Raw genomic sequence first — 27,841 nt, forward strand, 5'->3', positions numbered from 1 at the left:
AGAATTCACATTAGTCAAAGCCGTTCTGGCTCGCTGATTGGCCTTTGTCTTCATCAGTTTAAGGGTCAGCGAGAAGTGCACCTCGATAAGAACTTCTTCCTGACGCACGGACAGAAAGCTCGCTCTGAGACTTTCGTTAACCTGCGGGAGGTCTGCACGCGCTTCAAATTGCCTCCAGGAGAGTACCTTGTGGTCCCATCCACCTTCGAACCCAACAAGGACGGAGACTTTTGCCTGCGCGTCTTTTCTGAAAAACAAACTGAAACACTGTAATGTATCACATCTGTGAGGTTTCCCTTCTTAAAGGCACAATATGTAAGATTTTTGGTTTCAAAAACCACTTATAATGTTTCCAACAATGTTTAAATCCAGAGAAATCATAAATTTTTACCAGTGTAATGGCCCATGTCATTGTGTCGCCTGTCAATGACGTCATAGTTGGACCTTTGATTTACAGTTTTACTTCTCTACAAACCATGGAAACACATTTTATTAGAAAGGTGTTTGGATACCTTTATCGACAGAAAACGAATCATTGTTAAATAGCTCAACACAGTTAGTCTTATTGTTTGAATCTCGCTTTTTTCTTGATTTACCGCGAGTACCATGTTTTACCATGCCTCAGAGACAACACTGAGAGACAAAATCAGAAAGAGCTTTATTTGTAATAACAATAGTACAGTATTTTTTATACCACACAATATATTTTAATACATTAAATACAACACAATTCATCCGGCTTTTATTAATATGATATTCTAATACAGAGCGCCCTATCATAGACCCGACGCAACGCAAGTGTTTTTTGCTAGTTTTAGCCCGATGCAGTTATCATTTTCACATCCAGCGCCACGTTGTTTAAATAGCAAATGCACACGCGCCCATCTGTTCAGGCCCATTGTTGGCGTGTTGCAATTTTGAGGCAAATTAAATCGACTGCGCCATTGACCACCAAAAACCTGGTCTAAAGTCAATAACGCAGTATTGTTTGTGTTATTTAAAGGGCACGTTAGTAATATGCGCCTATAGGCAGGTGCACAACGTGCATACACACTGCTTATAACACACACAGGGACATGCAGCAGCACACAAACATTTTTAAATATTAAAAATAAAAGGATTTCTCTCTGGAGAGGCGTTCAGTCTTTCCGCTCGCAAATATAAATAGCGAATCCGCCATGGTGCAAGCGCAACTGGCTTTTAAAGGGAATGGGAGATGAGACTCTGATTGTTTTATTGCACGTTACGCCCAAAACACACCCATGACTTGTTAAGAGACTAGGGACAACCCTTTTCGACCATGCGCCTGACGCGCCGACCGGTTTTTCCGTCGTTAAACTAGTAAAAGTGGATTCGGACATGCCCTAAGTGCACAATAAAACACAATAAAAACAGAAACATAAAATATCCCAGCCTCTCGGCCCCGCCCTGCTTTATACCACACTAGCGTTAATAAAAATTGAATACATTAGCTCATCCATGAACATGATTCCTGCCTTGAATCCCATTGGATTGCTTTCCATCAGATGTGGAGGTGAAGACATCAACCATGATTCCACACTATTTTTGCGGCAAAACTTACATTCTGTGCCTTTAATACCAATATGCAAATTTAAATTTCAAATACTTGGGTCTACATTTATTTGATTGTATAATCGTATGTTTTCTCCCAGACCATGTGATGACCCTGTGGATGCTGAATTACCTGATGTAAGTAACTCATTTTTTTAACGTAATACTCTCAAAAGTCAACAGATTTACATTATCCATAGCCGCGTTTTTACCGCAGGAACTTTCCCCAGGAACTAGGGACTTTGGGGTGGTACTCTGTGTGTTTCGAACGCAGGGACCTCTAAATGAAGTTTCGGGTATAAAATTTCCCCCTAAAAAAGTCCCTGCTTGAGTGGTGGTACTTTTTTTAGGAACCTTCGGGGGTGGGGCTTGGCCGCTGAACATGCTGATTGGTTGAGTTCACGCAGCATTTTGATTGGTTAACTCCACGCAGCATTTTATTGCAACCACCATTTTTATAAGTCTGCTGCGTGTGTAGTAAGAGTTGTTTGCTATTCGAATCAACAATGGAGTTAAAAATATGACCGATGGACCATCACTGAGGTTTAGGCATTATTATATGCAGAGGACAAAATCCAGCAGGAACTGGAAAGTCCTATCCTTTAGATGGAAAAAAGTTCCTGGGAAAAATTGTAACGGGTAATTTCGGTGGAAATGGGGCTTATGTTTCTATCCAAAGCTGCTCATTCAGTTTATGGAGAAAATTGGAATATCACATAAAACATCTGCGATTTAAAGCACTGTTTCTTTCCCATGTGTTCACGAGAACAAAATCACTTTCAATTAGTCCAGTTATCCAGTCACATGATCTCTTGAGTCAAAGTCACATATTTTCTGTTATCAAATAATCAAATAATCAAATAATTTATTTCTTAAATTGGGTGTTCTGGGTGGTTGCTAGGGAGTTGCCAGGTGATTGCTAGGATGTTGTGGGTGGTTGCTATAGGGTTGCTAGAGTGTTCTGGGTGGTTGCTAGGACATTTCTATCTGGTTGCTAGGCAGTTCCTAGAGTGTTTGTGTGGTTGTTAGAAAATCCCTAACAACTACCTGTGACACCTACCAACCACATAGAAACATCCTATGACATCAGTACTTTGCCCAAAGTCAATATAAGCCAACCCTAAGTAACTACGATTTACTGGGATGTAGCTTATTCATGCTGCTGTACGGTTGCTAGGGCGCTCTAAATGGTTGCTAGGGTGTGGCTAAACAGTTAGCAGGGTTAAACTAATAGACTGCATGTCTGTCCAAATCAAAAAAGTCTAACTCACATGCCTCTTTCGATGCTCTGATTCATTTTTATTCCTCTCAACTATTTTTCAATGGAAGTCTATGGGGTGGTTGCTAGGGTGCTGTAACTGGTTGCTAGGGTGTGGCTATGAAGTTTTTAAGCCATTACTTATTGGATTCTTTATAAGATAAATCAAATGAGTGAGAGAGTTAGAGAATGAGTTAGAGAGAGAGAGAGAGAGAGAGAGAGAGAGAGAGAGAGAGAGAGAGAGAGAGAGAGAGAGAGCGCGCGTAAAAATAGCATTTGGAAATTCCGATAATGCAAGTCAATGGGATTTTTTGCCTGCTTTTTCGCCCCCTGCGCAAACATCGTAAGTCCGATCTCTTAGAAAAGATAGAGCACATCTCCCCTCAATAAGCCGTTCGATTTGACACCTCATTCATGGGTCTCTGTGACAAATGGTAAGGGATGAGTTACACGCCGAAGTTTTGTGTGGAAGAATAATAATAAGTATGCAAGAGAACAATAGTGATTCTTTACCTTCGGCAAGCACCACTAATAAATGAATAAATTGTCATCTTCATTATAATAGCAATAATAATATTTTGGGTTGTAATCAACATTTTGACACAGATGTTGCCGATAAGTCATATTGAACCTGGAACTTTCCTTTAAAATGTGCTTCCTCATGTTTTCAGGAGACTGTCTCAGACGCTGAAGTTGATTCTGGATTCAGAGGCATGTTCGTAAAACTCGCTGGAGCCGTAAGTGGAGATGACTTGTTATGCAGTAAACATTTTATATTTTCTGAAAAGCAGAACAACCGATGCATGCTTCTCTCGGTAGGACATGGAAATCTCAGCCTCAGAGCTCATGACTATCTTAAACAAAATCATCGCGAAACGTAAGTACTCATGCATCCTTTAGTTTTCACTCAAGATCTAAGGAGGTGTCTAAGGAGCTGTGTTGTTTTGTAGGAACTGACATAAAGACAGACGGCTTCAGTATGGAGACGTGTCGTGTCATGGTGAACCTCATGGATGTATCCTCTCAGCTGCTACTGCTTACATTTTAATGTTTGTGTTAACGGGACATGTACTGGAGTCAGGAATTACAGTGTTGTTGTATTGTAAATTTCCCTTAACTGTATCTCAGGACAGTGGGAATGGAAAACTGGGTCTGGGAGAGTTCGCTACTCTGTGGAAGAAAGTGCAGAAATACCTTGTAAGAGATACTAAAACCCAGCAGCCTTTAACAAAATTTGCCGTTCAACATTATTTTGAACATGTTGCCTCTTTTTAAAATCACCCCAGGCAATTTACAAGAAGAATGACTTGGATGGTTCAGGAACCATAAGCACTCCAGAGCTGCGTTTGGCACTGAAAGAGGCCGGTGAGTCAAGCCAGACTCAGATACGCACACACATAAAAGCAAAAATCCCAATTTGGCAGCGTATTTTAATATTCACTGCTTGTGTTCTCTTTCCTCTCCTAGGTTTCTGTCTCAATAACACTATATTTCAGCTGCTGGTAGCCCGTTACGCTGAGACAGACATGACTCTTGACTTTGATAACTTTGTGGCCTGCTTAATGCGTCTGGAGATGATGTTCCGTAAGTGTTCCTTTATCAAATATCTTGGCAGGGAACTAATTTCCTCCTATTTAGATGTTAAAGGTAGGGAAGGCAATTTTGGAAAAGCTAGCAATAGCAAGATAGCTTTGAAGGCATAAGCTCCCACCATCTCTTCGGAGCATTCCAAAGCCACGCCTCTTTCAAAACACATAAACGCACAGCAGAGTCTGCAAAGCGTCACAAGAGACGGCGTTAAATTACCTCACGTCTTAAAGCACATAACATTACAATAATAATGAACGTTAAGAACTTACAGAGCTCTTACTTGTACCACCTGACTTTGCAGATACATTTTGGCGTTGATAGTGTCGACATCAGGGGCGTAGTTTATGGGGGGATGGGGTTGAGGTAACCCCCCCAATATTCAAATCCATCAGTTACAACCCCCCCAATATTTCAACATGAAAATCACAGTTAGATCAAATGAAAAATATGTAGAATTAATTTATTTTGTAACAATAATTTTGTTCCTAATCAAATATGAGTTTGTCATAATAAATCAGACAATAAAAAAAATACTCCCCCTCCATTGAACCGATTGGTCATTTTTGGCCATTCTTCTAGAAGCACATTTGTGAGGTCAGGCACTGATGTTGGACGAGAAGGCCTGGCTTGCAGTCTTCGCTCTAATTCATCCCAAAGGTGTTCAGTGGCTCAGTGGTTCATGTAGGTTGGCTACAAACCGGAAGGTTGGTGGTTCGATCCCCAGTTCCACCTGACCAAGTGTTGAGGTGTCCATGAGCAAGACACCGAACCCCAGCTGCTCCCGACGAGCTGGATGGCGCCTTGTATGGCTTGACACCGCCGTCGGTGTGTGAATGGGTGAATGTGAGGCAATGTGTAAAGTGCTTTGGAAGGCCATTGGTCTGTTAAAAGCGCTATATAAATGCAGTCCATTTACCATTTCACCAGAAAGAGACATACATCCCGGCTGGAGGTCAGAACAGGCAGCTGAGGAGACTAGATTTAAAACTCCAAAATCATCATCCTTAAACTAAATATATAAAAGTATAAAATCACACAGAATTACAATCATCTTTAAACTAAATATATGAAAGCAGAGAAAGAGATACATAGATTGATAATCCTTGATTATTCAGGTTATGGAAATAATAAAAAGAAACATTGAGAAGGATAGGTGTATAAAAGAAGAGACACAGGTATCTGACCTGCCCCCTTCACATGTTTAGTACTCAATTGCATATTTTAGGACGTTTTCACACCTACCTTGTTTGGTCCGGATTTTCGGACTTTTCAGTTTGGTCCGAATCAAAATTACAGGTGTGAAACCTCCCCCGTACCACGGTCCGGACCAATCAGACGAAATTTGGTCCGACGAAAAGAGGTAGTCTCGGTCCGGATGAAACTGAACAAAGGTTCGGTTCGTTTCTAGTGTGAAAGCATTTTCTGTATGGTTCGGACTTTCAGACCATTTGCAGGAAGTTCCTGTTTATGTTTAAATATTTTAATGTTATTTTTAAATTCAATCTAGGCTACATTGATTATGAAAAGTGAAAAGATGCGCAATATGTCAGAAGACAGAAGGTCAGAAATGATTTTGAAAGAAATTTTGTATGATTTTGCTTAGAAAGCCTTTCTTTAATGTGAATTTCGTTTCGTATAAATTGTATCTTAATTTGAATCAACGTTTAATCAGATAATTGCCTGTATTTAATAAATAAGAAGCAAATAGTCTATAGCAGACAATAATCACAGGAGCGATCACATGCTTTACATGAACTGGAGCGCGTCTCAAATAAACCGAAACTCAGCAGGCTACTCGTCACACAAACATGAGAAATATGTGTATAGAAAGCTTGAAATGAAATTTTAATGTAACGAAAAGAAAATAGTCAAGCAATGCGCACTGTTCAATAGTGGCAACGATATGCGTCTGTTCATTCATTCTTGTCAAAGACGCTGACGTCAGACGCACTACCGTTTACAAACCAATCAATGTCAAGATGCAGCCCACATAGATGATGATGCCAGGATGCAAGTGTGTCATGTAAAGTTCTTTAGTCCACTCGCATAATTGCAATGTGAAACCAAACCAAAGCTAACCGAATGTATAAAATGTATCAAAACATGAACTTCGGTTCGGACCTTGGTGCAGACTTTCAGGTGTGAACATGCCCTTCGTATGTTGCTAGTATGTGCATCACAGTGTTAAACACGTCACTGCCTGTTGCCAGTGGGTGGCGCTATTACTATAAATGAATATTGTCATGTAGATGTGTTCAGGACAGGGCTCTTCAACTTTCTGTTTTGTGGCATTAATCGCATACATTAGCACTTAGCCAAGTGTTGCATGATTTAACGTGTTTCTAGCATGTTTGGTACTTCATGGCATATTTAAATGTGTTTCATCACAGTGTAACACATGCAATGTGGCGCGATGACTAACTGAATACTGGCATATAGATGTCTTCAGACCAGGACTCTTTTATCAAACATGGGAAGTTTGGGGCAGATCAGACAATGTATGCCCGAGTTACCACAACTTCCGTCCTTCTACTAATGTTTCATGGCGAAACATCAAACTTTGTCAGGCTGCCACGGATACGCCCTTCAGCAAAAAAAAAAATCAAGATCTTCACAATTTAACGTCACAAAGGCCTGTAGATTAGACTGACCAAATATGATGTTGATCTGGTTTTGTTAAAGTAGGCTACCACGTCTGGAAATGGCAAAAACTGCACAAATTTTGCAGAGAAAATTCAAAATATTTCAATTCCTTTTGGGTTTTCAGATTTTGCTCCCAGAGACTTTTTTATTTGTAGGTATTAGGCTGACGGTACAAGACTCGTACGTGAAACAATGGCACTTCATTGAAATTTTGTAGTTCTGAAACCCATAATAGACATACATTTTTACTACTTCTGACACGTGTGCAAAGTTTCATGAGTTTTCAAGCATGTTTAGGCCCTCAAAAATGCGATGTTCATTTCGGAGAAGAATAATAATAGACTGAGCAATTACAATAGGGACCTCACACCATCTGTGCTCGGGCCCTAATAACAAAAGTTATTTAAAAGCCTGCCCTACCTTTAACAGATTTGACCCTAAAATCTGCATAGAAAATATGTGCAGATTCTGTCTAGGCATGTTTATGTTGGGTCAGCGCCCCCTGTAGTGCTGGATATGCAGAGGTTTTGTACATCTCTGATTTGATCATTAGTGAATGTGTCTCTCATTTCCAGGGGTGTTCAAAAAGCTGGATGCCTACAAAAGTGGCTTCATTGAGCTGGACTTTCAGCAGGTTTGTCATGCTTTAACATTTTTTTGAAAATGTAAACATTTAAATACATATTTTTTTAACACATTTTCTATATTTTTTTAGTGGCTGAACTTTACCATGATTTAGATGACTTGCCAACAGACCACACCACCCAAGAATGAATTTATGAAATTATGTTTTATTAAACTTTTAAAGATAGGTATTTACTTTTATTTTTAAAATTGTCTTTTGCACTTTTGACCAGTCTTACTTCCAAATGTTGCATGATGTTACTGTGTTTGACGTTGCCACATTATTTTCGTTTACAAATGGAAGCATTTCTGCACCAGGAGAATCTTAACCACTGTGTAATAATAAAAAAAATGTATGTGTGCTTTATTTTTTTCTCCAAAGGACATTATTAAACACTTTTGAACTGTACGAACTTGTATTTTTGTACGTGACTGGAAATTACTAAAGAGGCACTTCCGGTCCCTTTAAGGCTTGACGTCTCAGCTGTCAATCATTCGCTAGTCCCGCCCTCATAGGCGTGACCGTGCACTGCGGTACCCTGATTGTTGTCTCATCTCTGCACGGATCCGTTCATCATTCTCTATTGTCCGCTATTTTAAAACGCACCCTCTGGGCTGATAACCATAGCAACAACTAAACGGTGGTAAGTTTTGCTTAACTTTTCCGTGTTAACTACGTTATATGCGATATCCGTGGTATGAAAGTATGAAACCTCAGCCTTATATTTCTAGCAAGGGACGAAACTACTTTCTTATAGCTTATTTGTTTAATTTCTACTGGTGATTATTAATCTTCCTCAATAATTGTAAATAAAGGGGTCACATTATTTAGGATGTGCATCATTTTATATATATATATATATATATATATATATATATATATATATATATATATATATATATATATATATATATATATATATATATATATATAAGCAAAACGAGTAACTGTGCAGCTGTTTTTAAAGGGTGTGTTCATTCATCTTCTAAAACAAACACTAGAATGCTAATGCTCAGTCTGGCCTATTGATTTCACATCACTAAGTCAGCTGACATTGTATCGGTAGCCAGTGATGTTTACATTCCACGTAATCTGCCCTATTGCACCTCTAAGAAATCCACAGACTAGTTAAAAATGTTATTTTGGTATAGTTTCAAGAGATTTTTGGAGAAAATCCAGTCCATTCAGGCCTTACATAAATATATAGATTAACAGTTATGTGTACATTTCCATACTTATATGCAGACAACAAAAAAGTAGCCTACGGCATAATATTGTTTGAAGTACTTTGGATCGCCATGTAAAAATCGTAGTAGCTACATGAATATATACACTATGGTATTATCATCTGTTAGCATCACTTTACCATATCAACATGAATTCATAGCAAATTAGCTATGAACTGATTTCTCTTACGTATCGATATATTATTAAATTACCTTTTTCTCCTCAAGCCCAAGGCCCTCACAAGGAACTGAAGGTATATTCACCATATTGTCTTTCTATAGTTCCAGTTTAAAGTAAGGAATGACTAAATGAACTAAGTTAGGGTGACCATATTTTGATTATCGAAGACCAATGAGATACTCAAATGATACTCGAAGTTTACTCAAAGATTCCTTATTAATTTCAATACATGTAAAGTATGCCCCCTCTGTATGGATAGAAAATTGTTATATTAGGGCCAGTACAGGACTTGAAAACAGGACATATCCTGGGAAAAGAGGACGTTTGGTCACCCTAAACTAAGTTATCTCAGCTGGGTCTATGAGGTTTCCTTTAGCCAACGCTTAGAGAACTGCCCTCCGTGGACATTGTCCATGAAATCAATGTAAACAGGCTCTGGAAATCTGCAGAGTTGATCTTTAACCTTATTACAAGACCACATGAAATTAGCCAGTCATTAGTAAGCCTCTCTCCACCCTCAGTAGGCTGCTAATCGAGTGTCTGTTGTGGAGGGCATTTCTCTCAGCACGCTGGACTAAAAGCCGCATGAATGCTGCTGCACTAATGATGGCAAAGTGGGTGACCGTAAGCAAGCATCATAAGCTTTTTGCAGCAGCACTTTGTGCTAAACGCTGAGAGACATTGAACATGTGCTGTCGTATGATTGGTGCTATTCCTGTGCTAGCTTCTAGTAACTAGTCTCCAACTGCCATATGTTCATACGAAGTTACTTTTTTGTTGGTTTGGTGATGTAGTGGTTAAAGCTCTGGACTTGTAATCAGAAGGTTGCTGGTTGGATTCCCGCAAGAAGCAAGCCATGAACTATAATCATTTAAAGCGATAGTTCACCTAAAAATGACAATTCTGTCATTTACTCTCCCTCATGTTGTTCCAAACCTGTATGACTTTATTCCTTCCATGGAATGCAAAACATTTAAGAAAGTACATGTCAAGTACAATCTTTTCCACAGTGTTGGGGAATTATATAAGTGCATTACAAATAATGTGAGTTACGTAATCAGATTACTTTTTTCAAGTAACTAGTAAAGTAACACATTACTTTTAAATTTACAACAAAATATCCAAGTTACTTTTTCAAATAAGTAAGGCAAGTTACTTTGTTTACCCATTTATTTACGGAAAATTATTCTGCCCCCTAAGTGCAGAGGCAGGCCCAGCCCAGGTAACATAAAAGTAAAGTAACGTAACACATTACTTTCCATAAAAAGTAACTAAGTAACGCTATTAGTTACTTTTACAGGGAGTAACGCAATATTGTAACGCATTACTTTTAACAGTAACTTACTTTTAAGTTACTAACATTGCTTTTCCATATAATGAAAGTAAATGGAGACTCTGGGATACGGGTTTGGAACAATATGGGATCTATGGATTATGCATGTGTTTAATTGACAACCTTATTTTGGTGCGCTACAGTATGTTTTCAATTGGAGGAGTGTCGTCGCGTATCTACAAGGATCGCTTGGAGGCAGAAGGGATGGGAACTAATGACAATGCAGTCAAGTACCTGAACCAGGACTACGAGGAGCTGAAGAGAGAGTGTTTGGAGAGCGGCAGGCTGTTCGAAGACCCCTGCTTTCCCGCCGTGCCCCAGTCACTGGGCTTCAAGGAGCTTGCGCCAAACTCATCCAAAACACGGGGTGTGAAGTGGATAAGACCCACTGTGAGTGTCGCAGAGCACAGTCTGTACAAGCAGCATGCTAGAAACTACATACAGCTGCATAGTCACTGAGGGAACATATTTTGACACTGTGGGAGTGGGAGGGAAAAGACAGAAATTACATGAGCTAGACTCAAACTGTTATGTCCCACTTGAGAAACAAGATGCAACATTTGGCGCTAATTTGTAACAGATGTAGGCCAGTAAAAGCTGTGCATGTAAACCTCAGTTCCTAGGCATGCTAACAACTGACACTAGTGGCTGCAGTCTTTAGCGTCCTTGTTACCACGCTGGAGACTAGGTTCGAATCCCGCTCGGAGCGGGTTGAGTAGGACCGGTTACATTTGGTGCCGTGACCCGGGTGGGAATGAGGTTTGGGGGGGCGAGTGTAACGGACATAGGCCAGTAAGAGCTGTGCGTGTAAACCTCAATCCCCTGGCCTCAAGAAGTGTGCTAGCGGCTGCAGTCCTTGTTAGTTTTGTCTATATGTGCTGAAACATTTAATTCATTGTTAAAATTTCTCATACAAGCAGTAAGTAATGTCATTTCTTCAATTAATCATCAAAGAGTATTATATTTGACTCGGCCTGTGAATCATTGTCAAAACTCAAACAATATTTTCATATCCTGTACAATACATGTATAGACTTGTTTGCATCTCATATATTAAAGACAGAGAAATTGAGTTTATATCATCTCACAGACATGATGAAAATGTTTGAGGATATAGTTGATATGTAATCATATGTAAAGTGTGTTATAGTTTGACGGCCAGTCTAACACTTTGGCTGAGGGGTTGTGTTTGCCTCCATAATGTTTGCAGGAGCTGTCAAACAATCCTCAGTTCATAGTGGGTGGAGCCACACGGACAGATATTTGCCAGGGGGCTCTAGGTGAGTATGTACTGTACGAGCCTGGGTGTGTTTGTTTGTGCATGCTTGCACACGTTAGCGATTGTCAGAAGCTTAATTTGTGCTTCACTGCATTTTGGGTGATCCTACGGCTTAAATCCAAGCAAAACAGAGTGTCTATCACCCCCGCAGACTGGCTGTCAAATGTTGCCAAACAAATGAAGTGTTACCTCAGAGTTACGATGTCTCCCAATTTGTTACAAAAAATGACCTGTTCAACATCATATATTAGCAGAAATCCATCAATGTAGACATAGATGCTTAGGTATTAGCATGACTTGCACATTAGCATGTTTTTATTAACATGGATGTAAGTGTAATATATTACATGGACAGACAGACAGACTGTCAGATAGATAGATAGATAGATAGATAGATAGATAGATAGATAGATAGATAGATAGATAGATAGATAGATAGATAGATAGATAGATAGATAGATAGATAGATAGATAGATAGATAGATAGATAGATAGATAGATAGATAGATAGATAGATAGATAGATAGATAGAACTGAAACTACCCAATTTATTAACATGCATATATTAGCTAATTTGGCCTTATTATAGTTTGCTTTATGAATGATTTTATGACAAATCTCACTTGGTCAAAATCTGATTCAGTACTATGATCACAATGCGTAATGTTTTATGTAATTTCTGAGAGGAAATGTGTGTTAGGGGGCTAGATTAGTTTGTGTGTGTGTATGTCTGTGTGTTTCCTGGCTGGTGAGGAGTGTTTGAACACCCTGCCTGTGTGGTGAGTCACACAAACACGGGTGTAGCATTAGAGAACTGGGATTGCTGGCTGCAAGCCACATGCACAGCCCACAGTGTGTGTGTGTGTGTGTGTGTGTGTTTGTGTGTGTGTGTGTGAGAGAGAGAGAGAGAGAGAGAGAGAGAGAGAGAGAGAGAGAGAGAGAGAGAGAGAGAGAGAGAGAGAGAGAGAGAGAGAGAGAGAGAGAGGGTGTGCACTCATCAGTGCCAAACAAAGTTTGCACAGCAAACAGTGGGTGGAGTAGGATGGGAAGCTTATCGCAAAAATGCATTTTACCCAGTTAGCACATAGGAAAGCCCAAGGCCTCCGCAGCCCAAAACGGGTTTGGCTTTGACAAGGATGTTTAAGATAAAACCGCGTTCATCCAGAGTAAATGTATAACAAGGAAGTACATTGTGCTGTTATCTCACTGTACAAACACATTCTCCTCCCCCTCTTTGGCTGTGGGTGGAGGGCTCCCCCTAATGGGTCATTGTAGTACATACATTATATTTATCACGGTAAGCACATACTAGTTATTGTTTCTACATAATTAGCTTCTTAAACATTTTGAAGGAGAATAATTTTGAATTAAAGTAGTAATAATAGCTGTAGTATTAATTTTATTTTGGCTACAAGTATGGAAACCATGCTACATTTTAATAAGGGTAAACAAAATTAATTGCAAAAATAAGCTCTCAAGTCTCAACACTCTTGTCACCTGCCATTGGTTCACCAAACAGATAGCCCCGCCCGAAAACCATGCCATTGATTGAGTCCGCACGCATCAGTTCATTCAGAAAGTCAGTCACCACAGAGACAGTGCGTATTTAGGCCACGCCCACACCGGGGGGAAAACAATCCAACGCTCTCCATTGACTTTGCATTGCGTGAGGCTGCATCCTTGTCATTTCGGACTTATAACAAAAAACAGAATGTATAAAAGCTGATATGTGACAAAGTGTACAGCAAACAAGCAAAAAAACACAGAAATAAGTTTTTATAAGCTGTCGACCCCAAAAAACGAGAGTTTAAGGAGACAAAAGTGGATAAAGGCAGTAAAACGTGACGCTTCAGCATGAAGAATGGGTACATTTTGGGATCCTGACAGTCACTCAGTATGTCTCAGTATGCCTATGTGTGCAGTAAATATGTTGTCACTGTTAAGTCAAATATCCAAATGTCAGTTTTATATATAATATTTCTTGTCGCTGATTACGTTCCCCTCCAGTGGGTGTACTTATCAGTGTAATATAACATGTCACGCATGTCTCAATGGCCTGTATCCACTTTTTTGTCCTTAAACGCTCGTTTTTTGGGTCAATAGCTTATAAAAACTTTTGGGTTTTTGGTTGTGGGTTTTGTTTAGCTTGTTTGCTGTACACTTTATCACATATCAGCTTTTAGACATTGTTCTGTTTTTTGTTATACGTCCGAAATGACAAGGGTGCCGCTTCACGCAATGCAAAGTCAATGGAGAGCGTTCGATTGCCCCCCCCCCCCCCGGTGGGCGTGGTCTTCAGATTATGACGCGTGTCGCTCTGTCTCTATGAATTTAAAACGGACTATTCTAATTTTTGTATGGAATTTAAATTATTATGAATGATGCACATAATTTTCTTTTAATTCATGTGTCCTCATAAAAAATAACTTCTCCCTCTTGCAGCTCATCTCTTCTCTGATGTTTACTGGCGGGAGGGCGGGACAACGTGTCACTCACATGAGATCGACCAATAGCAAACCACAACCATCCAATCAATTCCTGAATGACAAAAATCAAGTCCCGCCCTACATTTTTCTTATTCGAGATGCCGTTTCACTCGGATATAAGAGATATAATGGACTGCAGCTTCAGTTTCATGCCAATTTAATACTAAAATACTTTTAAACATTCAATAAATGCTATTTTTGGACTGGGGAGGAAGTCAGTTATGTGTTGTTATAGTACATAGCCTAAGGCTCTTTTTTCCGTCAGAATTACACTGTAAATTAATTCCAGTAACAGTATTTTCTGTGGTAATTTTTCTCCACTCAGGTGACTGTTGGCTGTTGGCTGCCATTGGGTCCCTGACTTTAAACAACAAGCTGCTTCACAGAGTTGTACCTCATGGGCAAAGCTTTACGGACGAGTATGCCGGCATCTTCCATTTCCAGGTGCACAGCCCATTGTTAATGAACGACAAAAACGCACAATAAAGGGATAGTTGACCCAATAATTAAAATTTACTCATCCTCAAGTCATCCTCGGTGTATATGACTTTCTTTTTTCAGACGAATACAATCAGAGTTATATTAAAAAATGACCTGGCTAATCCAAACATTAAAATGGCAGCCCAAAATTTGAAGCCCAAAAAAGTGCATCCATCCATTATAAAAGTAGCCTACTCCACACGGCTCTGGGGGTTTAAAAAAGGTCTTCTGAAGCGAATCGATGGGTTTGTGTAAGAAAAATATCCATATTTAAAACTATATAACGTAAAATATCTAGCTTCCACCAGACCACCTTCCGTATTCAACTTAGTGTGATATTCTGTAGTGCAACAGAATAGGGAGCCGGAGAGAAACTGTACAATGAACGTGTCTTTATTAACAGATGTATACACGGAGCACACGAGCTGAACATCCACACACAGCATCCACTTATTCTGTGGTATCACTCCTCCTGTTGTACTAGCGTGCCCTCTAGTGGTCACAGGCCCAATTAACATGATACTTCACTACACCGCCTTCCCCCAGATAACACTAGCACCCAACAATTAAGTCAGATACATGAACAGCAGTATATGAACATTCCAAAAAAAAAAAAAATATATATATATATATATATATATATATATATTTTTTTTTTTTTTAAAAAACAACTTTATCAAGTATCCTAAGCTAGGGACTTCGGGTAGACTGCCTCCATCCCAATGAGTTCCAGGACGCATTCTTGCCCTGTGGCTGGGGAACTCACCACTACTCTAAGCAAAATCCTCCAAGTAACTAGGCAGCCTCCTCGTCCTATTGGACCTTCTGAGTTCAGGCTGCTCCTCCACACGTGAAGTCTCAGATACCATGACCTCTGTTGTAGTTTCCCTTGTCTGCTGTCCCACAGTGTCATTTGTAGATACAGAACCAGCCGGTTCAGGTGATGGTAACACATCCACATCTTGCAAGGAAGTGTCCAACAATACACCTTCCCCAGGACGTCCCACATATCGGTTTCTCACCTGATCAATGTGCCGACGCACTACCTGACCATTCCCAAGAGTGACTGTATAAGACAGAGGCCCAGTCCTTTCCTGAACGGTTCCTGGAATCCAGTTAGGACCTGAACTGAAGTTCCTCGTAAACACCAGATCACCTGCACCCAAATGTCTCTCTTTAGCATGCTGGTCATGGTACCATTTTTGCTTCATTTGCTTTGCTTCCACTTGACTTTTGAAGTCTGGATGAATGAGATCTAGAGTAGACCTCAGTTTCCTTCCACACAACAACTCTGCGGGTGATTTTCCTGTAGTTGACTGCGGTGTAATCCGATAGCTGAACAACGCTCTTGCTAGCCTGGCTTCAATAGAATCTCCCGTGCTCTCTTTCATCAGACCTTTGAACGTTTGCACCGCTCTTTCAGCCAATCCATTCGAAGCTGCATGGTAAGGTGCTGTGGTTATGTGCTTGATGCCGTTCCGCTTCATGAATACATGAAACTCCTTACTTGTGAAACAACTACCGTTGTCTGACACCACTATTTCTGGTAACCCATGTTGGCTGAAGCTTTGTCTCATGCACTGGATGGTAACCGCAGATGTAGAGCTATTCAGCGGGTAAGCCTCTATCCATTTAGAGTACGCATCCACCAGGATCAGGAACATTTTACCTAGCCATGGTCCCGCATAATCAATATGAATCCTTCTCCAGGGCAACTTTGGGATTTCCCAGGGATGTAAAGGTGCACACGGAGGGGCATTCCTGTTCTCTTGACATCTGACACAAGTTTTTACCAGTCCTTCCACAGCAGCATCCATCTGAGGCCACCACATGTAGCTCCGTGCCAATCCCTTCATTCTGGTTATGCCTGGATGGCCACTGTGTAACTGTCTGAGTAGGGCTGTGCGGCCCTGAGGGGGAATCACTACACGCGCACCCCACAGTACACACCCTCCCTGGACACTGAGTTCATCCTGTTTTTTTTATATGTTCCAAACTCTGGATCTTCCAGCCTCTGGGGCCATCCTCTCAACACATATTCTCTCACTCGTGCTAAAACAGGATCTTTATCAGTCCATTTCCTCACCTGCTCTGCTTTTACCAGTGACACGTCATTTTCATCCAGCATCAGTACTCTCTCTTCCTCGGCGGGAGTCTCCACTCCTTTTTCGGACAAAGGCAACCTACTCAGTCCATCAGCATTTTGATGCTCCCGGCCTGCTCGATACACAATGGTGTAATCGTACCCGCACAAGGTTACTGCCCATCTTTGGATACGTGGCGAGGCCATCTGTGGCACCTCTCTGAGTTCATTGAACAAATAAATCAGAGGCTTGTGATCTGTCACGATGGTAAACGGTCTGCCATACACATATGTGTGGAATTTCTTTACTCCGAAAATGACAGCAAGGCCCTCCTTGTCCAGTTGAGAGTAATTCTTCTCTGCTGCATTTAACGTACGTGACACAAACCCTATCGGTCTGTCTGTTCCATCTTCCATCCTATGAGACAGCACGGCCCCCACCCCATACGGGGAGGCATCACAGGCCAAGATAAGCGGTTTGGTAGAGTCGTAGTGCACTAATATCGCAGAGGACTGAAGAAGCTTTTTTGACTTTTCAAAAGCTTCTTCCTGTTCAATGCCCCATGTCCATTTTGTCTCCTTCCTCAACAGAGTGTGCAATGGCGCCAACACTGTGGACAGGCTAGGCAGGAACTTGTGATAATAATTCAGCAGGCCTAGATAAGCCTTCAGTTCACTCACTGTCTGAGGAGCGGGCGCTTCTTGAATCGCCTGCACTTTTTCTGCCACTGGCTGCACCCCTGCCTCACTGATTCTGTGACCCAGGAAAACCACTTCCTTCCCCAGGAACTCACACTTGCTCCTCTTCAGCCTCAATCCACTTTTCTTTAGTCTACTCAGAACCTCCTCCAGATTTCTTAGATGATCCTCTTCACTGACCCCTGTGACTAATATGTCATCCAGATAAACTGTGACATGCTTCAGGTTTTGCAAGATTCCCTCCATGGTGCGTTGGAAAATGGCTGGACTCGAAGCCACTCCAAAAGGAAGCCTACAGTAAGTATACAGTCCCTTGTGTGTGTTAATAGTCACATATTTCCTTGCACTCTCATCCAGCATAATTTGCTGATACGCATGGCTCATATCCAATTTGGAGAATTTCTTGCCTCCAGCTAGCTGAGCAAACAAATCTTCAACTTTCGGAATAGGATATTGTTCCACACTGGATGCTCTGTTTACCGTGAGTTTATAATCTCCACAAATTCGGATCGAACCATCTGGTTTCTTCACAGGCACTATGGGAGCTGCCCACTCTGCAAATTTCACTGGTTCAATGATCTTCTCCTCCACCAGTCTCTGAAGCTCAGCCTCCACCAAGGGCTTGACAGCAATTGGAATCCGTCTGGGCTTATAGAATCGTGGTTGGGCCTCGGGGTTGACATGAATGTTTATCTAGCACGTCTGCTAACTTCAGTGCTGGCACTGCCGTTACTTGATTCACCAGCTCCGGCAGCAATCCTAAGTCTTTTAGCCAGCTTCTCCCCAACAAATTAGGCCCATTTCCTTCCACCACAATCATTGTAAGCTGTTTTCTTACATTTTTGATTTCCACAGTTCCTGTAGTCTGGCCCAGCACCTCCATCTTTCCACCTGTATATGTCTTTAGTTTCAAACTGCAGGGTTTCACTTCTGGCATGTCTGTTTGTTTCCACAGCTTAGAATATTGCTCTTTACTGATGATTGTCACTCCACAACCGGTGTCGACTTCAAACTCCACTTCCATGCCATTCACCTTCACCTTCTGTGTGATAGGAGCCACTTTGGGTTGGACTTGGGATACACTGTATATTGTGTTAATATCACTGGTGTCCTCTCTCTCGTCACTTTCTTTTCCCCTTCTCTTTTTTTTCTTTTTGTCCTTTGAACACAGTTTTTTGGCACCCCCCAAAAGCTTGCTTGACCCTGCATGCACGTTTTATGTGTCCACGCTTCCCACATTTATGGCAAAGTTCATTCAGAAACCTACATTCCTCTGGCGAATGTTGCCCTTTACATCTGTAACACACAACGTCTATTTGTCGCCCTTTCCTCTCTGCTGAGTACACTCTATGCACTGCTGCCTGTCCTCTGAATGTTTTTGAGTTTTGTCCTGACTCCTCAGTTATCAATCCTTGTAGATCTCTCACGTTTTTGTTTGCAGACTCCATTGCCTGGCAAATGTTAAGTGCCTTCTCAAACGTTAACTCCACTTCTGCCAGCAATCTTCTCTGCATACGGTCGTCATTTACTCCACAGACAAGTCTATCACGTAGCATTTGTGGAAGTGTGGCCCCGTACTCACAGTGCTGTGCTAACTTCTTCAATTCCGCCACAAAATCAGCAACATTTTCTCCTTCTTTCCGTGTACGCGAGTTAAACTTATATCTTTGCACGATTTCACTTGGTTTAGGATTGAAATGACTTTTGAGGACATTTACCAACTCTTCATAAGTTTTCTCTGCTGGCTTTGAGGGACACAGTAAACTTCTCAACAAGCTATACGTGTTAGCCCCCACTCCACTTAACAGCACAGCTTTCTTTTTCTCAGCGGCCTCAATATCATTTGCTTGAAAGAAATACTCCATCATTTCTATGTATTCCTCCCACAGCTGTGACTCACTGTCAAATGGGCTCACCTTTCCCACCAGTGTCGTCATCTTGACTCTTTAGCCCTTGCCTTTATCTCACGCTGTCTGTTTCACTGTAGTGAAGATTTTTATACAGCCATTAAACACTCCCAGCAGCATTTCCTCCAGCACGCGAACTCCATAAATCCTCGTCGCCAATTATGTGATATTCTGTAGTGCAACAGAATAGGGAGCCGGAGAGAAACTGTACAATGAACGTGTCTTTATTAACAGATGTATACACGGAGCACACGAGCTGAACATCCACACACAGCATCCACTTATTCTGTGGTATCACTCCTCCTGTTGTACTAGCGTGCCCTCTAGTGGTCACAGGCCCAATTAACATGATACTTCACTACACTTAGGAAGAAAGTGTAACGCCTCTCGAAGTTCAAAACGCTTACGCTATGTCTGACGTCTAACGTTAACGGCAGTTACGTTTTTTTTCGTACGTTGAATATTGAAGGCGGCCTGGTGGAAGCTAGATATTTTACTTTATAACTTGTTAAATATGCTTACAAAAGCCTATTGGTTCGCTTCTGAAGGCCTTTATTAACCCCCCGGAGCCGTGTGTAGTATATTTATCATGGATGGATGCACTTTTTTGGGGCTTCAAAATTTCGGGCTGCCATTAATGCTCGGAAGAGCCAGGACATTTTTAATATAAGTCAGATTGTATTCGTCTGAAAGAAGAAGTGAGTAAATCATGGGCTAATTTTCATTTTTGGATGACCTAACCCTTTAAATTTCTGCTATAATTTTATTTTTTATGGTTTAATATTTGTATTGATCGTTTAGAAATATAAACATACATTTTTCATATCGATTAATATATTTTTTTCGTGCAGTTCTGGCAGTTTGGCGAGTGGGTGGACATTGTGATTGACGACCGATTGCCTGTCAAGGATAAAGAGCTAATGTTTGTTCACTCAGCAGAGGGAAATGAGTTCTGGAGCGCCCTGTTGGAGAAGGCCTATGCCAAGTGAGTCTCTTCCTCTCTCTTCTTCTTCTATATGGCAATTATAGAGACCATACCATGTGCGTATGTCCCTGTAGGCTGAATGGCTCATATGAAGCTCTGTCGGGAGGTTCCACCACCGAAGGCTTTGAGGACTTCACAGGTGGAGTTGCCGAGATGTACGAACTGCGTAAAGCTCCCAAAGACCTTCACCGAATCATTGCCAAAGCCTTGGAGAGAGGCTCGCTGCTGGGCTGCTCCATTGATGTGAGTCCCAACAGCGCCTTCTACAGGCCTGGAGACACAACGCAACATTTGTGGATTGTACAAATAAAGTTTTTTTTTTGTCTGGTAGATCACCAGTGCCTTGGACATGGAGGCCGTGACCTTTAAGAAGCTGGTGAAGGGGCATGCGTACTCCGTCACAGGTCTCAAAGAGGTCAGGGCCACGTCTAAAATGTATCTTAAGCTCATTAGTTTATCATTTGACATTTTTGAATCAATCTTTTGTTGTTGTCATTTAAGGTGAATTTCCGTGGCAAAAAAGAGAGGTTGATCCGCATCCGAAACCCTTGGGGGCAGGTTGAATGGACAGGGGCTTGGAGTGACAAGTGAGTCGGCCAATCAGAATGAATTTTAATAGACTTGCTATACCGGACATGCTCATAGTATAACACTTATACTTCATTTCCAGTTCTTCTGAGTGGAATGGAATTGATCCAGCAGAAAGAGAGGAAATGAACAACCACATGGAGGATGGCGAGTTTTGGTAAATCTTCTCTAGAGAAATCTGATCTTTATGGTTTATGCTCTCTATATTAGGGCTGTGAGTTAGTCCCAAGAAGAAGTAATTTCTTGATTCAGATTTTTTTAAATGTATTTTTATGTATTTAGCCATAAATGTGTCTTGTAATTTTACAGCAAAATAAAATTATTATAGCATTTTTCTTAAATTCGTTTTTTTTCTCATTTAAATATTACAATAGTACTGTTTTTTATGCATATTTTTAAACATTTCTTATTTGTAATCTTTCTTTTTTTTTTCTTTTTTATAATTTTGATGTATTTATGTATTTTGATGTACTTAGCCATACATATGTGTATTGTAAATTTACAGTTAAATATTACAATAGTACGAATTTTTCTTATATATATTTTAAATATTTCTTATTAGTAATATTTCTTATTTTGTTTTTATTAAGTAATTTGTATGTATTTGTTATGTATTTTTATGTATTTAGCCATAAATATGTTTATTGTAATTTTACAGTAAAATACAGTTATTATAGTGTTTTCCTTAAATTAGTTTTTACAGCGAAATAATACAATAGTAATATTTCTTATAATTTATTTATATTTCTTACTAGTAATATTTCTTATTTGTTTTTATTTAGTCATTTTTATGTATTTAGCCATAAATATTTGTATTGTAATTTTACAGTCAAATAAAATTATTATAGAATTTTCTTAAATTCCTTTTATATTACAATAGTAATATTTCTTATAATTTTTAATATTTCTTATTAGTAATATTTCTTATTTTGTTTTTATTTAGTAATTTTAATGTATTTTTTTTTTTTTTTAGCAATTGATATGATTTTTTTATGTTGATTTATAATTACAAAATTTTGGCCAAACTGTGCAGCCCTACAAACAGCAAACCCAGAACAATCCCAATTAGATTTTTTTCCCCCCAAATCGTGCAGTCCTACTTTGAATTCCCCTAAATGAACTGAATGGCTTACCGTGTCCCAGCAAGAATGCGTCTTATACTTCGATTACCAAACTACCTCACATACTCAAATTAAACTCTATATTGCATTGTTGATTATTAAGATGAAGATTTTTTCCTAAAAAGAAAGAAAAATTGTCTGGAATCAGTTCTTGGAATCTCTTTTCCTTCACAGAATCTTGCTGTGATACTGATGTTTTGCTTCTCTGCCCTCATCAGGATGTCATTTGAGGAGTTCAAACGTCAGTTTTCTCGTCTGGAGATCTGTAACCTCACACCAGATGCTCTGAGTGATGATTCTCTAAACTTCTGGAACACGATTAAGTTTAATGGCACCTGGAGGCGAGGAAGTACAGCAGGGGGCTGCAGGAACCACCCTAGTGAGATGAATTCACACAATCCCAATGAAACTTATTCATCAGCTAAAATATACTGCATTACACAACTAGTTTGATGTTTCTTCTGTCAGATACATTCTGGATAAATCCTCAATATAAGATCACGCTACTGGAAGAAGATGATGATCCTGAGGATAATGAGGTGACCTGCACCTTCATGGTGGCCTTGATGCAAAAGGACAGACGGCGTTACCGCAAGCAAGGACAGGACATGCACACCATCGGCTTTGCCTTATATGAGGTTGGAGGACAAATATTAAGATCGACTTTGTTGAATATCATGGTTAAATCATATCTAATGTCTTGTCTTTTATTCCTGTTTTTCCTCATCTTTAGGTCCCAGAAGAGGTATGGCATCTTTTCAGTATAATATGAATCTAAAAGTGTATACTTATTTGATATATGCAGAGGATTTAATTGAGTCATTTCTATGATTTCTCCCTAATTGTATAAACACTGTCCCTGTGGTGTTTTCAAAATATTGCTCTGTTTGTTTAAGTATTTCGACCAGCCCAGCATAGCAACAGTGGCTTAACCAATGGCGTGAGTTTGGGGCAGAGCTATCTGTTTAACTGACTAATGACAGGCACGGAAGTGTTCAGGAAACCTGTTTGAAAACAGTAATTTTATCATCTGTTTGGTGATGTCGAAATTACAGACTTCACCTCTAAATTACATTCATAAACTGTATTGTAAAAACTCTATTTCTTCTGTATTTAGTTTCGTGGCTCCCAGAGTGTTCACCTCAAGAAGGACTTTTTCTTGCGTAAGTCGTCTTGTGCGCGCTCGGATAGCTTCATTAATCTGCGAGAGGTCAGTACGCGACTGAAACTGCCACCGGGCGAGTATCTCATTGTCCCTTCCACTTTTGAGCCTGGAAAAGAGGCTGACTTCGTCCTGCGAGTCTTCACTGAGAAACAGTCAGAAACTCAGTAAGTGACTCGACTATTCAACCAAAACTAACAACAGTAGTACAAATAAGTAGTATAAAATAATGATTATATGTAATTATTCAGCTTTTTTGGACTCGCTTGTGTTGTGTATCTCATTGTGCAGCATTATTATATTGGAGAAAAACTTAATTTTGTTTGTTTCTTTTTTTTATTCAGAGAAATGGATGATGAGATTTCATTTAACCTGGAAGATGAAGTAAGTAGGACTTTTCTATGAAAGCTTGTTTCCGCCACAGAATATATATAAAAAAAAACTAAATTATCTCGCAATTCTGACTTTTCCCCCTTAGAATTGCGTGATATAAAGTCGCAAATGCGGGTTATAATGTCAGAATTGCAAGATATAAATCTCACAACTTTTTTCTCGCAATTGCTACTTTTTTTCCTCACAATTGGGAGTTTATATCTAGGGCTGGGCAACATTTTTTTTTTCTCGATTAATAGTTTTTTTAAAATGTGGTCAATTCAAAATCAATTCTCAAAGGCCACGAATCGATTTTTTCCATATTTATTTCCACAAACATTAAACATAAGATTAACATAAATCTAATTACTAGTCTTCTCCACTAGATGTCACCCTCTTATTTGCCTTGCGCAATGTTACAAATGAGCGAGAGGCGCGCCTTTCATTCATTCATTCATTCGGTGCTTAAATGGCAGCTTCCGGTGCGTTGTCGACGTTTGTAATGCTGAGGTGAAATGCTGTAGTAATACTACAAATCTGCGGAACCATTTGATGAGACATCCCCCAGACGTTGCAACACCCCCACAGCCGAGCACACAATCGCTAAAAATAGATCATATACATGCGAATGCTTGCTTTACATTATGATCATTGTATTAAACTTGAGCGTTCACTTAAGCACGTACATTAGCCATTATAGACATATTCAAATCAACTGAGTCAATAGACAGCACAGGACCAATAATTCAAACCTAATAGCTTATAAACAGATTTCCTCAAATAAAAGTTAGTCCACACACAAGTCAGCACGTTAAGGTATTGTTGTTCATTACCACGGCAAGTACTTGTGTCCAGGTATGAACGCGCTTCTCATGTATGAAAAGTAACTGCACACATGACGGGCGGCAAAATCGTAAGAAAAGCTTGTTGTGTACTGAAAATTGCAAAAAAATCATCCAATATCCTTTTTATGTTTTAGAATAAATATATCACAATATTCATAAAAACAAAATTGTATAAAATACTTCTCAGATACATTTTTTAGAATAAAGTTGCATCAAAATTGTATTGTATTTAACATAATTGTATGCATTTGAAATATAGAGCTGGGTTCTGTTTTAATGTACCCAAGTGTACCTAAAATAAAAAGAGTTTAATATACAGTTTTGTGGCTCTTAATTTCTTTTTAATTACCCACTTGTAAACTTATGTTCACTGTTCTTTTTTATAAATATAGTATTTGTATTAAATCTATATTAATTGAGTTGAATCGAGAATCGAAATCGAATCGATTTGAGAGCTTGCGAATCGAAATCGAATCGAAACATCTGAATTGATACCCAGCCCTATTTATATCTTGCAATTCTGACTTCTTTTCTCAGAATTGTGAGAATTAACCACTGATCTATTATAGAGAACATTATATAGATCAGTGGAATTAACCCTTAAACGCATACCTCGGGTCTTTAGTGACCCGGGACATCATTCACTACTACCCTCCTGCTCATACATTTTTTTAAGTAAGACATCAACCTTCTTAGTATTCCTCAATCATTTCATTATAAACAAAATAACAGGGAAAAAAATATAAAATTATAAAAGACTTCCTGTTTTCCCTTTAATTTTTTGTTCAAATTGTTTAGGGTCGCTAAACGACCCGAGGTGCGTAACAGTGTAAGTATATTTTTTCTTCACAATAATAATTGTATCTTTGATGACTGAATAAGTGCAATTCACATTTATTCCATAAGGTGGCAATGTCTGATACACAATGATGAAGTGACGTTTCACTCATAGTTACCGCAGGCAGAAAACAAAAGAATAGGAAGAATCGGCTGTGATTTACTGCAGAGCAAGAGCTGAACGCAATCAAATATTAGTGTCACTGTCACTTGATGGTGGATCTGGTGAAGAAGCTGACAGAGCTCAAAATTTGTTTTGAAGATGTTGAAAATGATAGTTTTGAGAATATGTTTGAGACGGCGAATATGAGTTTATAACTCACAATTGCGACTACATATCACGCAATTATGAGAAAGAAAAGAATTGTAAGATAAAAAGTCACAATTATCTTTTTTTTCGTTCCATGGCAGAAACAAGCTTCCATACTTTTCTGATCTTGCAGATGATAAAAAGTCCATAGACTTACATTTAAGGAAGGACCAGTGTATATCCGGTATATAAATGTGTGTTTGTATCCACAGGAGGAGGTTTCAGAGGAGAATATAGATAACTCTTTCAAAAAAATGTTTTCTCAACTGTCTGGAGAGGTGTGTATGTTTCTATGTGTGTCTTGATTAATAATAGTGCGTATTCCATTTGCTTAAACTTGATCTAATCTCTCTTGTAGGACATGGAGATTTCCGTTCATGAGCTCAGGACCATTCTGAACCGAGTGGTGGGCAAACGTAAGCTCGGCTGAAGTTTTCAAGTGTTCACGTCTGGTCTGTGTCTATGTGCTTGAGAAACACCTCTGCTCTTCTGTGTTCTGCAGACAGGGACTTAAAGACAGATGGGTTCAGTATGGAGTCGTGTAGGTGCATGGTCAGCCTGATGGATGTATCCTCAGATTCTGAAATGCTAACAACTTTTGCTTATCAGACTATGCATTTTGTTGTCTAATATGAATAGTTCATATGTGCCTTGACTGATGGAACTCAGAAAGATGGCAGTGCACGGCTGGGAATCGTGGAGTTCCAGATACTATGGAATAAAATCAGGAAGTGGCTGGTGAGAAACTGACTGGTCCATCAATCATCACATATCCTTCCCTACATCCTATTGATAGTATGGTGGCAAATCAATCTCATTTATCTCATTTGCAGGTCATTTTCAGACAGTTTGATCTGGATAAATCTGGCACAATGAGCTCCTATGAAATGCGCCTGGCTGTGGAATCCGCTGGTAATAACAGTTTTTAATGTTCATCTTGTGTGCCCATGATCTTCCTGGTTAGGGATTAAAGATCAAATACTGATTTGATTGTGATTGACAAGCTCTTGATTCGATCCCATTTTCAAATCAAACTGATCTGGAACCTATGGAAACTTGTTTCAGCCACAGAATACATAATGTAAAAGGTAATTGCGTCGTATTATCTCACAATTCTGACTTTTTCTTTAAAAACTTTAAAGAATTATTAGATAAAAAGTCGTAATTATCTTTTAAATTATTTTATTCTGTGGCAAACTTCCATAGGAACCAGAATTGAATCAAGAGCTTGTGAATCAAAATCGATCTGTATGTATATCCGTTATGGCAAGCCATTTTGGCTTTTATTCATTCCCAGTATACAAATTCTTAATATCAAGAATTTAATTTTCACTTTTTAAAATGCTGTCTTGATATCAAAAATTGTATTTCTACTAGTAAAAAAGGCAATTTTACTTGCAAAAATTTTAATTCTTGATATCAACAATGATGTCATCACTCGTAGAAATACAAATTCTTGATATTAAGAATTAAATTTCAACTAGTAAAAACTATCATTCTTGATATCTGTAATTGTATTTTCACTAGTTTAATGTCACCATAGGCTGCCATTCTGATTTAATTGTTGATATCAAGACTACAAGTTGAAATTCCAGTTTCACATATCAGAAATACAATTCTTACTAGTAAGAATCGTAATTTTTTATATCAATAATTACTTTGTTACTAGTACAACTTTGAATTCATCATATCAAGGATGCAAATGTCACTAGTTGAAATGTTAATTCTTGATATCTATGTATTTCAACATGTTAAATTTTTTATTTCTAATATCTGAAAATGTATTTCGGTCACTAATTAGGAGATTAAATTCAGATATCTAAAATGGCTTTCTTACTAGTAACAATCACATTCATGATATCAGAAATTACAGTCACTAGTGACAATCAAATTATTGATATCAAAAATTAAAATTTTTACTAGTAGCAATTAAATTGTTGATATCAAGAACATACATTTGCACTAGTACCCAAGTAATTATTAATATAAAAAATTATGATTTTTACTAGTAAGACCTGTATTTATAAAATGTGAACTTGGAATTTCGACTAGTAAGAAATCAATTTCTGATATCAACAAATTAATTTTAGTGAAAATACAATTACAGATATACATTTTTAACTTTTTACTAGTTACAAATTAATACTTCATATCAGGAATTTGTATTTCTTTGAGTAATGACGTCATTGTTGATATCAAGAATTAGCATTTTTACTAGTGGAAATGTAATTCCTGATTTCAAAAATGGCCATTGTAACT

General features: G+C 39.1%; 1 pseudogene across 1 annotated transcript in view; it reads left to right on the forward strand.

The window, feature by feature from the left end:
- The window catches only part of LOC307120793 (calpain-11-like), a 42,967-nt pseudogene that overhangs the window by 13,542 nt on the left and 1,584 nt on the right, over positions 1-27,841 (forward strand). The window contains exons 12-37 of the transcript in view: positions 58-240; positions 3,502-3,567; positions 3,650-3,707; positions 3,781-3,845; positions 3,959-4,027; positions 4,117-4,195; positions 4,298-4,414; positions 7,639-7,697; positions 10,301-10,317; positions 10,572-10,818; positions 11,639-11,708; positions 14,519-14,637; positions 20,214-20,347; positions 20,422-20,762; positions 20,849-20,934; positions 21,018-21,092; positions 22,275-22,435; positions 22,525-22,694; positions 22,790-22,801; positions 23,174-23,385; positions 23,563-23,602; positions 25,795-25,860; positions 25,941-25,998; positions 26,085-26,149; positions 26,252-26,320; positions 26,416-26,494. The product of the transcript in view is annotated as a calpain-11-like (transcript). The remainder of the gene's footprint in view (positions 1-57; positions 241-3,501; positions 3,568-3,649; positions 3,708-3,780; positions 3,846-3,958; positions 4,028-4,116; positions 4,196-4,297; positions 4,415-7,638; positions 7,698-10,300; positions 10,318-10,571; positions 10,819-11,638; positions 11,709-14,518; positions 14,638-20,213; positions 20,348-20,421; positions 20,763-20,848; positions 20,935-21,017; positions 21,093-22,274; positions 22,436-22,524; positions 22,695-22,789; positions 22,802-23,173; positions 23,386-23,562; positions 23,603-25,794; positions 25,861-25,940; positions 25,999-26,084; positions 26,150-26,251; positions 26,321-26,415; positions 26,495-27,841) is intronic.

The sequence above is a fragment of the Gobio gobio genome (assembly GCF_949357685.1).
Source record: "Gobio gobio genome assembly, chromosome: 24".
Taxonomy (NCBI): domain Eukaryota; kingdom Metazoa; phylum Chordata; class Actinopteri; order Cypriniformes; family Gobionidae; genus Gobio; species Gobio gobio.